Source organism: Caretta caretta, chromosome 5 (assembly GCF_965140235.1).
Source record: "Caretta caretta isolate rCarCar2 chromosome 5, rCarCar1.hap1, whole genome shotgun sequence".
NCBI lineage: Eukaryota > Metazoa > Chordata > Testudines > Cheloniidae > Caretta > Caretta caretta.
Genome location: NC_134210.1, coordinates 11,809,545 through 11,826,536, shown reverse-complemented (window position 1 = coordinate 11,826,536; position 16,992 = coordinate 11,809,545). Strand labels below are relative to the sequence as shown.

Genomic DNA, 16,992 nt, shown 5'->3' with positions numbered 1-16,992 from the left:
TTTTTCAGTATCAATCTCACAGAACACTATCATTCTAGTAAATGGTGCTGTCTAATCTTTGTGTCACATCAAATACTGAAGCAATGAATTCACTGGAGGATATTTCCAAGGGTGTCTATGCTGAATTGAGATATCTCCGAGTCCTTTTTCTAAATTGTCACATATGCTGCCCGCTGCAGAAAGGGGAAGCCGCCAATTGATTGCTAATTCTGCACACCCCAGGATGTAAATGTGATTAGCAGTAATTGAAGAAGTTCAAGACTGTTAATTTCTCCTCTTTGTTGTTTTCCCTATTTAAAATATTAACTAAATGTGTATGTAGGCCAAAACCACTCGGTTACAGCTGAACAAAGGGTACATATTTAATCAGAGCTGTGAGACCCCAATGCAGTTGTCTGAAAAAAACGTGACACGTGCTTCCTCTCAAAAGAAAACGTCAGGCAGCTAATAAACAGTATCGGTATTTGGGTGTAATGTTCATTGCCTGCATGATGTCAAGTTTAATGGCATTACTCTATGTTAAAAAGCCAGGAGTACATTGCTACATTTGTCTTTCCCAGTTGCTGTCCCCAAGGAGATCATGATGCAAGCTGTGGCTTTGCCTTGTGTGTACATAAGTATGCACATGTTCGTAAGTTTTAATTTGTAAGTAAATAGACAACTCTAAAGGGAAGGTGGCAGGAGGACAGGTTAACACCTGCATGGCTGAACTTCTGTCCAAAATGGAATTTTAAATGTGCATCAGTGATTAATGGATTAGCAGGTACTTTCAACAGTGTTGGAACAAAGAAAATATAATTTGCTCAGTTACTGCACAATATCAAGCCTCTTTATTTTCTAAGCAAGCTACTCTAGCAAGAACAGTGCCATGCCAGCTGTAAGACGCTAGCACCTGGGCCAAGACATGGTACAAAGACAGCGTTTCTTGCTCTGATGCTCTTGCCCATGGCAAAGGGAGCTACATTTACCCTCATCCCGCTGTATCTCTCTGCAATATTCAACACTGCTCAGTACTATACTGTCCTCTCTTACCTCCAACAAGCCACATCAGTGGCAGATGTCTACTTGAACTCGCAGCTGACCAGGAGACTGCCCAAGAGTGGAGAGACCTGGCCACCCTGATCCATGCATTTCTGACATCCAGACTGAGTTACTGTAAATCATCCATAGAAATGAACCACACACCCTAAAGCAGCTCCAACTCATATAAAATGCAACACCTCCATCTGCTTAGCAACTGACTCCACTGCAAGGACATCAGCATAGCATGCCACTGTCTGAGGTGAATCCATCATTGAGCACTAAATTCCATCCAAGGACTCTGTCCCTGTATTCAAAGCTCTCCATATGACTGGCCCTACCTCAGAGATCACCTCCACCTTCATGACCATGACCTCCTATGACAGCCACACTTCTTTGGAACCAATAAGGGGGGAGGGTGTATGTGCGTACCAGACACAGAACCCCCACCAGAGCTGGACCTAGACTACAGAATTGACTCCTGCAAGACAGACAAATGACTATGGATCTCACGATGTTCTGTACTAAATGTAAAATGCAGTCATTCAGCTTAGTGGTTCCTCAGCAGCTCTTCAGACACATAGGGTACATCTTCACTGCAACAAATGACCCATGGCACCCAGTCTCAGAGCTTGGATTAGCTGGCTCAGGTTGTGGGGGAAAAAATAGCAGTATAAACATTTGGGCTTGAGTTAGAACCAGCGATCTGAAACCTGGCAAACGGGGAGGGTCCCAGAGCCCAGGCTCTAACCCAAGCCTGAAGTCTACACTACTAATTCTAGCCCCTCAGCCTGAGCCCTGTGAGCTAAAGTAAAGTGACCCTGGGCTCTGAGACTCAGTGCTGTGGGTTTTTGTTTTCAGGGTAGACATACCGATGGACACAACCCCCAAGTATTACCAGTTAGCCAAGCTTTACTCCTACAGGAAAGGAACCCTCACGGTCCCCGTATTTCATCAACTGCCTCATCTAATGTTTGAGGAGGTGGGGCAATTGGATGCTGGATTGTGTAGGGGCTGGAAGGATGCTGTCCCTGTGTTTGCCTTTAATCTTGCAGCTATGGAATGCCTTCTTGTTTGCCTTCAGGATTACCATGGCATTAGCTCCTTTCAAAAGTAGGTTTAGAACACTGTCATGTGTTATAATAGACACAGTGTAGCCATATATTTTTCCTATCTGTCTGACATTTATAGTAGACTAAAGGAAACAAAGCAAAATGATATATAAAGTTTCTAAGAGAAAGCACAGCAACTGTCTTGAACTCACAGGGACAGATGGACAGAAGAGGGGTCCCAGCTTACTCTTAAAGGGTCAGTACCCAGAAAACAGATGTTCATTCACATAGCTACCATAAACCTTTAAATTCCAATTCCAAAAGACCTTGAAAAAAGAAAAGGAGTACTTGTGGCACCTTAGAGACTAACCAATTTATTTGAGCATAAGCTTTCGTGAGCTACAGCTCACTTCATCGGATGCTGTAGCTCACGAAAGCTTATGCTCAAATAAATTGGTTGGTCTCTAAGGTGCCACAAGTACTCCTTTTCTTTTTTCGAATACAGACTAACACGGCTGTTACTCTGAAAAGACCTTGAGTAAATGTCATTTACTTATTTAATTGTTTCCTTTTGTTTTCACCAGATTGGACTCCAGCTCCAGACAGATCCCGTCGGGTTGAAACTCAAAAGGCAGGAAACACCCTTTTTTGATACCTGTTGTAAGTAAAATTGAGGTAGGCAAGAGCTGGGAAGTTTACTTTGCCTCTTGGCTATTATTAAAAGCTATTTTTGTGTGCAGTGTTGACCAAGAGTATTCTAGACCTCTTTCTACATAGGTTGGGAAACTATGTGCAAGTTCAGTAGAGCATTTTGATATTACGGAGTGTTTCAGTGTTTGAATGACACCTTCCCCTCCATGACCCTTCTCTGCCCACAGACTCCATGACCAGATTGGCAATGGGATACCAAGCTTTTCACTGCTCACCTCACATATTTCAATTTCACTCATAATGGTGGGAAATGAAGTTCTGGAACAGTTTTCCCATAGGAGTAGTGGGGGGCAAACACTAACTAAGCCTAACTAGCTTTAAGATGGAGCTTGATAGGTTTTTGAATGGGAGTATCTGATGGCGTTTCCTGTGATAGTGGGGGATTGGACTTGAAGACCCAGGAGGTCCCTTCCAGTCCTATGTCAAAAATAAAAAAATATATTTATCATCAAGATGTTATCATCCAAAAACATCCTTTTCTTGAAGTAAGACATGTTCCTGATTTTTTTGTGTTTGTGGCACACCTTCCATTTTTAAATAATTTGAAAAAAAACCCAATTTTTTTTCATTTTCCAGTTTCATCAATTTTTCTTTCTCCTCCTTTTTTCCTACCCTGCTCCCTTTTTAGTTGCAAAATGGAAAAAAGTAAATATATATATATATATATATATGAATGAGAAGAGTCAAGGAAAATGGCGGGAAAAGAAAACTGAAAGACTGAAAATCAAAATGTTTAGATAATTGACAATGAAAAATCCTGAATAAAGGAAGAATCCCTTTTCAAAACCTGTAAAACTAAAACTACCTTTTTTGGCTCCTTCTCTCCCCCCCTTCTTTTTTTGTGGCTTGCTCTGCTTTTCAGTCACCCCTTTGGCCAGTCTCCAAGAGGGAAAGGATGGCATTTTCCAGCTGATGGAATTTTCTCATGAGACAGGGTCAAAACTGCCACTTTGAAATGTCAGAAGAAAGTGAGTCTTCAACAAAAGTTTTTGATTTGTATTTTTTTTTAAATCACCATCCAGTTCTCAGCTTCCTGGGTGGGAAATAGCAATGCATACGCCAGATGAAAGATTGATCTTGCTACTTTCCCAAACCAGTTTATAAATGAGAACATTTAAAATCTCTGGTGTCACCCCCTTTCCTGTTGCCCCATCTTCTCTATTCCACTTTAGATTCTAGCCAGGACGCTCCATCGTTCAATTCTGTCCTGTGCCATCTTCTATTGTGTCCCCTAGGGAGCTGCGTGGGAAATGTTTTCCCTTGCTGCAAAAATCTTCAAATTTTCAAGTATTTTCCTGTTCCTCTTCATGATGAAACAGAGCACTTATTTTTGGCAAAAGAAAATCATGAGAGTCCCCAGAATAGCTAATATACCAGTGGTTAGGGCATTTATCTGGCATATAGAAGACCCAGATTCATGTCTTTGCTCTGATTTAGAGCAGGGACTTGAACATGGGTCATATCCCAGGTGACTGCCCTAGCCACAGGGCTATTGGCTTTTCTGGGATCTCTCTCTGTCTGATTTTGAGCAGAAATTCCATCCTGGATGTTAGAGAGCTTATTCCTTCACTCTCCCACTTCCCTGGTTCTTCTCGCATGAACAGAGAGCAACAATACCCGAAGTCCGAAGGTGCAAACAATTCGATGTTTATTGGGGTGAACTTCCAGCAAGCTAAATACAAGTTCCTTTTTCCTTATTTTCGAATCCCAACTTACTTCCTGTTTGCCCCTAATTTATATAGTAATATTCTTAGCTATACCTTAACCAATCATTCTACTAAAATTTAACTAACCAATCCTAACATGGATTAGCTAACCAATTATATCCCACCACCTTAATTAGTTTACACCCAGCAAAATTAATTATACAGCAGACAGAAGCAATCACAGAACCAGACAGAGACCATGCCAATAAACAATAGCAAAGTGGGAACTATAATGACAAAACAATACAGAAGTGAGGATTTCACAACTACATCTGTAAAGACATAAGAGTTTCCCAGCTGTGTCTATTGATAAGTGAGTTCTTACCAGACAGAAAACTATCAACCTCAATTTCCTTTTACAGCTTCTAGGCACTTCCCTTTCTCTGGAGGTGATAGGCACTATAAGGACAGGATTAAATTCCTAACAGCCCAATAGCACCTTATTTCAATGTGACTAGTTTGGAATGTGAGGATGTGACCATTCACTTCCCAGCTTATGGCTGCCTCTGTCGCTTAGCCAAAGGCCTTAGCCTAAGAACAGGGCCTCAGACTGTCACAGTAAGAGAAGGCCCTTACACTGGCAGATAGTGATTTTGATTCTTTCTTTTATACCTCTAACTAGCCAAGTGATAGGAATACACCTAAATTCTTAGAGTATAGGCCTTTACAGACAGGCCTGAATATCTATATCCTAACACTGGATCTGAGAGATCTTCCCAAAGTTCCCAAAAAGAACCCTTTTCCATAACAGTTTTACCTTTTTGGGAAAAAAGCAACATTTTCCAGAAGAATCTGTGTTGAAAAAATTCCTGACCACCTCTAGCCTCCCATGCAGGGAATGCTCTTGTTAAACCTGTTTGCTAAGCCAACTTCCTGTCCTCATTCAAATCTCTCCGAGAAATGTATTTCTTCCATGTCATCTGTGGGAAGGACATTTTCAAAGAAAAACAAGCAAACAAAAACTTCACTTAATAAAGCCAGTCAAGATGAATCCAGGTCTTCCTGAGTCACTGTGTGACTTGCCTAGGGCCACACTACCACTAGGAGACCATGAACATAGGAGTTATTTTTTTCCTAGGTCCCTGACCATACTTCCAGAGCACTTTGCAAGGCTGCCTAAGGGTAGTGATTGGATGGGCAAGTCATCTTATTTGAAACCTGTTGATTTGGGTGTTATGGTAAGCCTGCCAGTCATCCCGTTCCCATGATGCCAAGGATTTACTGTTGTGCCATAAAAGCTATTTAAGTTCCAATACAGCACCCAACACCATGGTATCCAAATATCTATGTTATTTCTGTACTGATAACATTGATTTCACCTTGTTGTTCAACCATTTTCCCTGAATCTCTGGTCCAAGTGTCCACAAAGGTGACTAGATTCAGAGCAGTTGAAGAAAATGGGCTGGAGGCAAGATGCTCTTGATATGGATCAGGGACTGGCATATCTGTTTACACAGGAACATTGGGGTAAAGGAGATGAAGAGAGACTCTTACTATACATCTTTCTCCCTTTGTATAACTAGCACTTCTTTACTTCTCTATTTTCTTATTTCCTTTCTTCCCACAGTCCTCTACCCACATGTGCATAAAATTGCATTTGCAGCTAGTTGGTTACACTCAGAAATGTAATTCTAACAGAACTTTAAGTAGCACTGCCTCTAGTTTCTAGTCAATTCCCTTGATACCATTTCCCTGGCACTCATGTAACCTAGTTCCTTCTGGAGTGATGGGGCTCCAAGAAACGGCAACTGCATGTAGCATTCACACGGAAACCAAGGGACACAAGTCCACATTTTGACCTCTACCTCCACCTCCAGCTCTCTCAAACACAGTTGTTTCTAAGAAGTAGCTCAAACTCAATTACGTTGAACTATTTTTCTTTCAATGAAACTGAAATTCTTCCATGCCTCTGGTGCTGAATGTGGGGGAGGGAAAGAGCTATCCATTTTGATGCAGGTGCATGTTTCTTTGTTAGTTCTAATGAGGTGTCTGAGCACTTTCTGTCTATTGCTAGGTTTAATTCATGATAAACTATCCAAATGAAGCTTCAAAGCTCAGGTCAGTTCTCACAAGCACTTAGCATTGTCATACATTCTTAGCCATCATGCTGTGCTTTACATCCAAAGATCTCAAAGCATTTACACCAGCATTGTGATGTTGTACATTAAGTATCGTATTCACAATTTTATAAATAGAGCAATGAAGTTTCATTTTCATTGATTGTCAATAGGACTTGGGCTCTTTAGTCACTTAGCTCTCTTTGCCAATAAGCTGCAGTGTCTAACACACTCAGTGTGTGACAGCAGCTTGAGTAGATGTACCCAAGCTAGCTTTCATCTAGCCATGGTTTCACTGCTCTGGGACCCAAGATAGCTAGATTAAAGCTAGTTCAGGTTTGTGACTGCAGCTTGAACAGATAACCTTTGATGGTAGCAAAGACATACCCTTAGGCACTTTAGAAAGTTTTATCCCAAGAAACTGAAGCTCAGAGATATCCAATGGGTGAATGGACTCAACTAAATAAGAACCCTTAGGCCCAGACTTTGAGCACTTCTGGGACCAAACTGAGATTCATGTTTAAGCAACTTCAAACAAAAAAGGGTCAAAGTTAATTAAAACATGTTTGATTTCCTTTTTTGAGACTCAGAAATTAGAAATGGTCTCATAAATTCCCTCCTCCCACTCCCCCCTCCATCTAGTGCAGGGCTTATTCCCGTGATATATTTCTTAGTGCATTTCATAGATTTTTAAGGCCAGAAGGGACCATTTGGATCATCTAGTCTGACTTCCAGCATAACACAACCATAGACATTCAGCCAGTACTTCCTTTATTGAACAAGTAACTCCTAGCTGAGCTGGGGCATGCCTTTTAGAAAGAGCACTCATCTTGATTTAAAGTTGCCAAATCCACTAATCCCTTGATAAACTGTTTCAATGGTTAACTCTTGCTGTTTTTAAAAAAATGCATCGTTTCCTGTTTGAATTGTTCAGTGTCATTTTGCTTGTTTCAGTGACTAGTTTCTTAACTTCTAGGGTCAGGCTACAACATGAAACAGAAGTGCCAAAATGCCATGAAAATGGATTTTCTTGTTCTTTTCCCACCACCAGGAAGAGGAAGGAAGGAGAGGTGATGTCAAGGTTCCTCCCCACTCTGAACTCTAGGGTACAGATGTGGGGACCTGCATGAAAAACCTCCTAAGCTTATCTTTACCAACTTAGGTCAAAACTTCCCCAAGGTACAAAATATTACACCCGTTATCCTTGGAATGGCCGCTACCACCACCAAACTAATACTGGTTACTGGGGAAGAGCTGTTTGGACGCGTCTTTCCCCCCAAAATACTTCCCAAAACCTTGCACCCCACTTCCTGGACAAGGTTTGGTAAAAAGCCTCACCAATTTGCCTAGGTGACTACAGACCCAGACCCTTGGATCTTAAGAACAATGAACAATCCTCCCAACACTTGCACCCCCCCTTTCCTGGGAAATGTTGGATAAAAAGCCTCACCAATTTGCATAGGTGACCACAGACCCAAACCCTTGGATCTGAGAACAATGAAAAAAGCATTCAGTTTTTACAAGAAGACTTTTAATAAAAAATAGAAGTAAATAGAAATAAAGAAATCCCCCCTGTAAAATCAGGATGGTAGATATCTTACAGGGTAATTAGATTCAAAAACATAGAGAACCCCTCTAGGCAAAACCTTAAGTTACAAAAAAGATACACAGACAGAAATAGTTATTCTATTCAGCACAATTCTTTTCTCAGCCATTCAAAGAAATCATAATCTAACACATACCTAGCTAGATTACTTACTAAAAGTTCTAAGACTCCATTCCTGTTCTGTCTCTAGCAAGAGCAGCATACAGACAGACACAGACCCTTTGTTTCTCTCCCTCCTCCCAGCTTTTGAAAGTATCTTGTCTCCTCATTGGTCATTTTGGTCAGGTGCCAGCGAGGTTACCTTTAGTTTCTTAACCCTTTACAGGTGAGAGGAGCTTTCCCCTGGCCAGGAGGGATTTCAAAGGGGTTTACCCTTCCCTTTATATTTATGACAGGTGATATTGCAAGAAAACTAGAGGTTGGTTTTGCCTGGATCCAAACTGCAAAACACCAGATTATAGAGGAATTGGCGCAGGCCTATGTCTCAATATAAAACCTGTCTTAACAAGTTTCCCAGATGAACCCTCTGGACATTTTGAGGTTCCCCCATCATTAATAAGCATGAAAACATTTAGATGGCTTTTAAAACTTGGCTGACGTGGTTCAGCTAAGAAAACTGTCTGTAAATCTCACACAAGCAGGACTTCCAGTCTTCCCTGGTTTGGCTCTGGCTGATATGCCTACAAACAAAGCTTTCCTCGGAGGATTTCACTCCCTCATTTCTGATCTATTTAAGAACTTAATCTAATGGAGAACTGGCAGCTTTTTATAGGCATCTCTTGGCACTGTAGGTGCTCATCTCAGTGGATTAGGAAGACATTTCTCTGACGGGCATGAATCCCCACTTCAGGGTTGCTTTTACCATTCACTGAAGCAGCTAGTACTGGCCACTCTTTAAGGTTCTGATAAAGAAAAACACCCTGTTCAAGAAGGGCCCTTTAGCACATGCTTTTCAGAATCATGGCCAGAGACAGATACTGGACTAGGCTTTGGGATTTGCTATGTTTAGGCCCTGAATTTAACTTTTCTCAAAGAAATGTGGCATTCAATTTAAGTTTAGGTCACCGCCAAACCATTCCAGGATGTTTCTTGAATATTCAATGTAATGAAAAGTGTTGGCCTTCCTATGCTGTTTTCTTCCCAATCTCTCTTTTTCAAGGTGCCCAGAGATTATGGCAGAATTGATGGCGGTGTGCATTTCAGTGTATAGTTGGTTACATTGTTAAGTACCTGGATTTGAAGTACCTTCATTCCTAAGGATTTAGACAAAACACACTGCCCCAATTCAGAATCCAGGCTCCTGCAATTTAGAACTGTGCCACATGGCGGAATATTAGCTTGGAGACTGGTATTGCTGTTTACGCTGCAAATGTAGCTCTCTTGCTGGTACTAATAAAAAGAAACAAGCTTGTATTTCTTTAATGACAAAGCCTCCCTCTGTGTTAATTTGGTACTATGCAAAGTACGCCTCGTCGGAGCAGCTGGAGTACCGTGAAGACATACAGTAAGAGAACAGCCAAAAAAGTCACACATGTTTCAGTGTCATCTAGATTGAGAGGTTGATGATCTTTTTCTCTATACCCCATGGTTTCACTATACCCCATAGTTAGAAAGACAGGTACAATAAGGCTTCTCAGAGCCAGGTACCTTCTGTGGGGGGAGGGAAAGCTCAGTGGTTTGAGCAGTGGCCTGCTAAACCCAAGGTTGTGAGTTCAATCCTTGAGGGGGCCATTTGGGGATTGGGGTAAAAATTGGGGATTGGTCCTGCTTTGAGCAGGGGCTTGGACTAGATGATCTCTGAGGTCCCTTCCAACCGTGATATTTTATGATTCTAAAGACACCCTATTACTGTCCAAATTGACCTCAGAGTAAACTCATATTTTCAACACACTACACAAAATAGAAGGTCTCCTCAAAAGCCCACCTACATTGGCCAGAGCCCTTCTACCAGCTGTGATGCTTTGGATCAGAACCATCATATTTACAGAGCTTATGACGGGCACAGTTTGTAACTTTGTGCTTTAGGCTGTTTTGTGAGTGGCTAATTTATTAATCAGTAAATACTGCCCTAATCTAATGGGCAAAGGCGTAATAAGATCAATAGCTGGAAGTTGAAGTTGAAGAAAAATTCAAACTTGAAACATGATGGAACTTTTTAAATAGTGAGGGTAATTAGCCTTCGGAACAACTTAATTTACCAAGGGAAATAGTAAATTTACTATCTCCTGGAGTTTTAAAATCAAGATTGGATGCCTTTCTAGAAGATATGATGTAACTACAACACTCCTTACATAGCAGGAAAGAATAATTTCCCTCCATCGCAGGAAGCACTAGGATGAAATTCTAGGACTTATGCAGGAGGTCAGACTTGATGATCACAGATGTCCCTTCTGGCCTTAAAAATCTGAGAGTATTTTAAACCAGGCCTTTAAATTAGTTTACATAATACACTCCTTCAATAGGTGTGTGAATGCAATTTAATATTAACTCTATCTTTCACAGCTTGGCTTACCAAGCAAACAGTAATGTGTGCTTGAGTGGAAATCACAGGTGCCTTCAAAGTCTCAGACCCGGGGGATCCTTTGGGTGGCCAGCCTCTGGAAGGTGACATCTGTGTCAGATGAAGATTTGTCTGCTACTGGACTCCCACAAACATGCACCAATGCTGGCCCATCTGCTGGTGCTGGAGTTCTCCTCTAAAAGTATTGCATCTGCTGAGAGGGGACAACCAGGAGCTGCATGTGGAGGAGTATGAAAGTAAGGAACACCCCTTAAAATAAGGGCCATGCGGTCACCCTAAAAACAAACCCAGTGGAGACACAGGAGAACATACTTCAGGGAACTCCCCTGTACTGGTGGTGGATGCTAAACAAACATTTTTTCCATCTCTCAATTTCCAGGATGCTGTTATGGGGTTAGAGGACTTCAGCCATCAGGGCTTTCAACCCATCCCTCTTCATTAGCATTTCGGTCCAGATCTAGCAGAGTACTTAAGCCTGAGAGCAATTCATTTGGGAATCCTCAGGTGCTTAAGGTTATGCACATGCTGAAGTGCTTTGATGGATGGCAGTTAATATCACACACCCACAAAAAAAAATCCACCCATGATCTCCTGCATCACTAATTGCTGTTGTCTCAGGCAGAGCCAGGCGTTAATAATATCAGAGGTAAACACAAAGGCATTATTCAAGCGACATACTGACTTTTTTTTTTTAAGAAACCAAAAGAGCATCCCCAGAGGCTAGTCTGCAAAATGGAAGAGACTCTTCATTCTCCCCTTTCCCATCCCCCTGCCTTGGAAAGTGATGGTTTCCCTTACAGCCCCTGTTCTGTCAACAAGCCCATCACTGTTGCGTACTGACTGTCAGAGCTCACTTGTGGGAAATTTTCAGGCCATGCTTGTTTGGTTTTCCTCTTCCTGTTTGACTTGTAGCTTTAAATAACGTGGTTACTTCACAACAGCTTGTTTTTTGACTGGGGCACGGGGCATATTTTTCTAGCAGATAAAAAAAAAGCTTCCCACAATTTGCCTTTTGTTATTTCCCCTTTTGAAGGGAGAGCTGATAAATTCAGGGTAATATGTAATAGATGCTTTCCTGTTTTTACTCATTGCTCCGTCAGGCTTGTCAGCCAGAAATTTATGAGCTCTTTCTGTGGCTGTAACGTTTAAACAAGAGAGGGTGAGCCTTGCACTTATCCTAAAGAGCGATTGCGAATAACAGATTGCTTATGTTGCACACTGCACTATAGACATGTGGGACCTCATTCCGAATTACACAAAGGTCCCTTTATCTATCAGTCTTAGGTACTTATATGACCCTCATCCCCACAGTGTCTGACTATCTCACATTTTTAATACTTGTGTCTCCCCCTCTCCCCACAAGGCAGAGATGTGTTATTATCTCCATTTTTACAGCTGGAAAACTGAGGCACAGAGATATCGAATTATTTGCTTGAGGTCACACTGGGAGTCTGGTGGCACAAGGAACTGAACATAGGTTTCCAGCTAGCCACTTGATCATCCTTCCTCTTTCCAACTCTTCTAACAAGACAACACATATTGAAGTCAATGGGAATTTTCCCATTGGCTTTAATGGGATTTGGGTCTGGCCCCATGTAAGTGCTCAATTATGGAAGGGGATTGAACTAGATGACCTCCTGAGGTCTCTTCCAACCCTAATATTCTATGATTCTAAGTGAAGTCTCATACAGTCCTACTCTGCATATACAGTAGAGATGGGCCAACCCTGCAGATTCCATATATACCTAAACGCCACAGATTTTGGGAAGAGGGGGGTTGATTCCAGAATTTATAGAAAGGAAGCACTTTGAGAGAAGAGCTATTTTTCAAAATTCAATCCAGCTGCAACTTCGGATTTTGAATGTTCCAAATGTGTGTGAGGGGGTTTTGAATCCAGCAGGTTAGTTTGGCATACGAAAGAGTGTAAACATAAAGAACCACTGAATTAGTGAAGCCAACAGAAGTCAGGGGAATGTGAGCTGAATTTTCTCCTCTGCAAAAAAACCCAACCCTGCTTGCCACAAGACATTAAACTGCTACATCAGCCTGGGCCTTTAAGACTCACTTCAAACTATTGCTGCATGTAGGAAGGAGAAGGAAGTGCTGGCCCTGCGGAGCAGCTGCACAGATGGCACCTGCGTCCTGTTAGTCTCACACACATTGAGAAGAGCATGAGTGTAAATACAGCCTGGGCAGGGTGAGGATCTCACCAGCTGCGTGGACTGAGGGGGAAATACTAAGAGTCCTTTGTGTTTGGAAAAAAAAACTTGCTTTCTCTGCTGCAGAAACAGCAGTTTGTCTGGGAGTTCAGATTTTACACATGACAAAATACTAGGATTTCATCTACTATTTACACAGGGTCAGACTGGGCCAGTTATTGGAAATGGTGAAAGAAACTTTCCCCTTACACTAGTGGAGTATCCAAGCACAATCACGGTCCATGCTCTCATCTGCATGCAGGGATCCATTGCTCCCTCCCAGCACCTCTGTAGTCAGAGACAGAGTATAGTCAGGACCGTGCCTCTCTCCTCTGTGATACCCAGCAGAACTGACCGATACAGAATGGGGCATGAGGTGCAAGATGCATCAGGTACCTTCCCGCTTTGCACCGGGGAGCCAGTTTCTCTCGGGGCGGGGGTGGCTTATAGCACTTCTAATGCAAGGCAACATGTCACTGTCACAGAGTAGTTCAGTGCCTCTCAAATCTCAGCAGGAGGCACTGGCTTCAAATCAAGAGCTCTCTGTCCTTTATCTGGTTCCTTGACTCAGACTTCCCATTTGCTTCACCTGTCCATAACATTGGCACCATTCTGAACTCAACTCTATTTCTTGCTCAGCTTATATCCATAAATGTACCTAACCCCAGTGTCAGTTTATACCCCTGTCCTGAGCCTCTCTCTGCTAACATTTTCTTCCAGGTCTTCATCTCTTTCCACTCTGACTATTGCAAGTCGCCTCAACAACCAGCCCTAAATGTTCCAGCATGCATCTGTTCCAATGCTTGTCTTCTCATACATAAAGAGAAATGGTTTCCCCCAAATGACTTATTTAAGATCAAGTGAATGAGCTCAATTCCACCACGTCTCAGGCCTACCCCAAGGTACTCCCTATGCCATGGATGTCGGGGGTGTGAGAAGTCATCTCCATCAGGATGTCCCTGGCATTGAGTTCCAACTCTGCATGGGAAGTTTTCCATAGATCATTCACCGATACTTGGAATTACTCTTTGTCTTTCCCTATTGCATTGGAAAGTCACTAGGAAGTACAAGCACAGGGGTTATAATGCTATAGAACGCGTGAGGTAATAAAATTACTTCTACTGCATGCTATCACAGATTCACTTTCCATACACGTACCCAGGCGCTAGGTCTATCACAGGAAACATTCAATCACTGCATGGATAAGAGGAAAAAATCCACACCAACTATCAAATGCAAAGCAGGCAAGGGCTCTGCTCCTTGTTCTGCAATTAGAGGTTCAAACATAGAAGCATTGTGGGTTGTCTTAAAACATCGTTTCTTGTCCTATATTATGGAAGCCAAGGCTTGGAAACCTGTTGAAGTCATACATCAGGATAGAAATGGATTATGGTGCTATTTCATCCTACTTTACATGTTAAAAATGACAAATCTCCATAGTGGTAGGCCATGGATTCTTTACCAACAGAAAGCCATGTTAAAGTAACTTTCCAGTAGTTGTTCATAGAATCAGAAAAATAGGGCTGGAAGGGACCTCAGAAAATCATCTAGTTCATCCCCCTGCACTGAATCAGGATTTATTTCATGACTGATTGTTGGACGTTTGGTCCATAATTGAGCTGAGTTAACTGCTTCACCATCACCCTCTGACTTGTCCCCCCACACTTAAAGATGTCCAACCGAACACACAGGATTCCTTGAGCTGAAGTGTAAAGACAACATTGCAATGTATCCACTGAGCATTAATAGATCACAGGGTAGCACAATGGATTTGCTAAGGGTGAATCTGTTGCTGTTTTTTTTCTCCTCTCAGAAGTGCCACAGGTCTCGAGGAAGGTTCTGGTGGCATTTGTGGAGGAAGAAGTCACAGAAGCAGGCTGTCTGGGTTAGCCAAGGAGTATGGTGCTTGTAAGCAGTTGCTTGAGCATTAATAGTAAAGGCCCCTATGATATTTAGCTGAGCCACGGGTAGAGCTGGTCAAAAAAATCCCAAAATACTTTTTTTAAAAGAATCAACTTGTTTTCATTTTGAAGCACTTGAAAGAGAATCATTGAATTTTTCTTCTGTTTTATATATACAATGTTTCATAATCTGCCACCCCAAAACAAGAATGTCAGCTGAAAACATGATCTAAAATGTTATCTAACTGCTTAGACAATTATAGTTTATGGTAAACAAGTAATCATCAATAACCATTCCAATAATGTTTGATAAAAAAGTGTCCCCCAAAACTGGAAAAGCTCTTCAGGGCTGGGACCAGGACCATCTAGTTATGTCTGTACAGTGCCTTGTATAATCATAGATTCATAAACTTTAAGGTCAGAAGGGACCATTATGATCGTCTAGTCTGACCTCCTGCACAACGCAGGCCACAGAATCTCACCCACCCACTCCTGTAACAAACCTCTAACCTATGTCTGAACTATTGAAGTCCTGAAATCATGGTTTAAAGACTTTAAGGTGCAGAGAATCCTCCAGAAAGTGACCCGTGCCCCACACTGCAGAGGATGGCGAAACCCCCCTGGGCCTCTGCCAATCTGCCCTAGAGGAAAATTCCTTCCCGACCCTAAATATGGCGATCAGCTAAACCCTGAGCATGTGGGCAAGACTCAGCAGGCAGAGGGTCCTCTTGGTACTATCGCAATACAAACACCCAACATAAGAAAGTCTAACCTAGTATAATTTACATACCAAAGAGCCAGAAGAAAAACCATAACTAGATGTAAGTTATAGCAGTGAGGGGGCTACTTCAGCTTATGTCTATACATTTTTATGCCTTCCTGTTTAGCAATAGTAAGGGAAGCAGCGACATGATGGTCCAGGGTGGGTCTTCATTATTGGGGATTGAATCCAAGACCTCTGGCTCTAAAAGCAAGAGCCTCTAGTGCCTGAGCTGAGTGACCCCATGCTAGTTGGTACATATACTGAACAAGCTTATAAAAGAGTATATAGAAGGGGGTATTCAGCAGAACACCGCATTCTGCAAGCCTGGGTTACACTATACTTCTGGTGGTGATGTTCACCTGGTGTTATCTGGACCGATGATCTGATAGGTCACTCCAGTCCTTGACTCTGGGAGCCAGCCTTACCCTTCTCTGCTGTGAGAACCCCACTCCTGGGCTGTTTAAGCACAGCCTCTGGCATGTAAGCTGCTTCTTGGATTGTGCAACCAAGTGACACTAGCCAATATCTCCGGTCCCAGACACAACCCTAGGAACCTCCGTCTTGCAGTGTCCAGTTATGCCTACTGGACACTGCAAGCTTATATGAGTTCATCAATTTAACAAAGAAATTGATGTGTCCCAGGCTTGTTATCCCAAGGGGAGTCTCTGACATGCTTCTAACCAAATGCACTGCTTCAGGTAGAATAAACAAACAGATTTATTACAAAGATAGATTTTAAGTGATTATAAGTCAAAGCATAACAAGTCAGATTTGGTCAAATGAAATAAAGGCAAAACACATTCTAAGCTGATCTGAACACTTTCAGTGCCCTTACAAACTTAGATGCTTCTCATCACAGGATGGCTGGTTGCCCTTCAGCCAGGCTCTCCCCTTTGACCAGCACTTCAGTCACTTCATGGTGATGTCTGTAGATGGAGGTGGAAGAGAGAGGAGGAGCATGGCAAACGTCTCTCCCTTTTATCATGTTCTTTCTTCCCTCCTGGCTTTGCCCCCCACCCCCTTCAGAGTCAGGTAAGCATTACCTCATTGCAGTCCCAAACTGTCCAAAGGAAGGAGGTGACTCCCTCGAGAGACCAACAGATTCTTTTGTTGCTGCCGAGGCCAGTGTCCTTTGCTCCTGTGAGGCTGGGATGGGTTTGTCCCATTCATGCCCTGATGAGGTGTGAACTGCCTCTCCGCTCTTGGAGAGTTTTTGCCTGGGCTTATTTTAAGCCATGAAGACACATTTTCAGCCTCATAACTATATACAGGAAATTACAACATATAACATACAATAACATTACTGTAACAACAATTACTACAACATCACTATAACAACAATGCTCAGTGTGTCATGAGCCTTCCGAAGACACCCAACATGACAAACTTTGCATTAGATACCACACAATCATATTAAAAGAATGAACATGGGGGTGTAGGGTGTTCCCACAAGGTAC

At 42.3% G+C, this 16,992-nt stretch overlaps 1 long non-coding RNA gene across 2 annotated transcripts in view; it reads left to right on the top strand.

Moving 5' to 3' along the window:
* Positions 1-16,992, top strand: part of LOC142072097 (uncharacterized) — a 176,873-nt gene that overhangs the window by 113,687 nt on the left and 46,194 nt on the right. The window contains exons 2-3 of one of the 2 annotated variants that reach the window (XR_012668358.1): positions 2,657-2,747; positions 7,523-7,733. This is a non-coding gene — a long non-coding RNA (uncharacterized LOC142072097). Of the gene's footprint in view, positions 1-2,656; positions 2,748-7,522; positions 7,734-16,992 lie in introns of those variants that run through there. The other variant, XR_012668359.1, reaches the window with a different exon arrangement.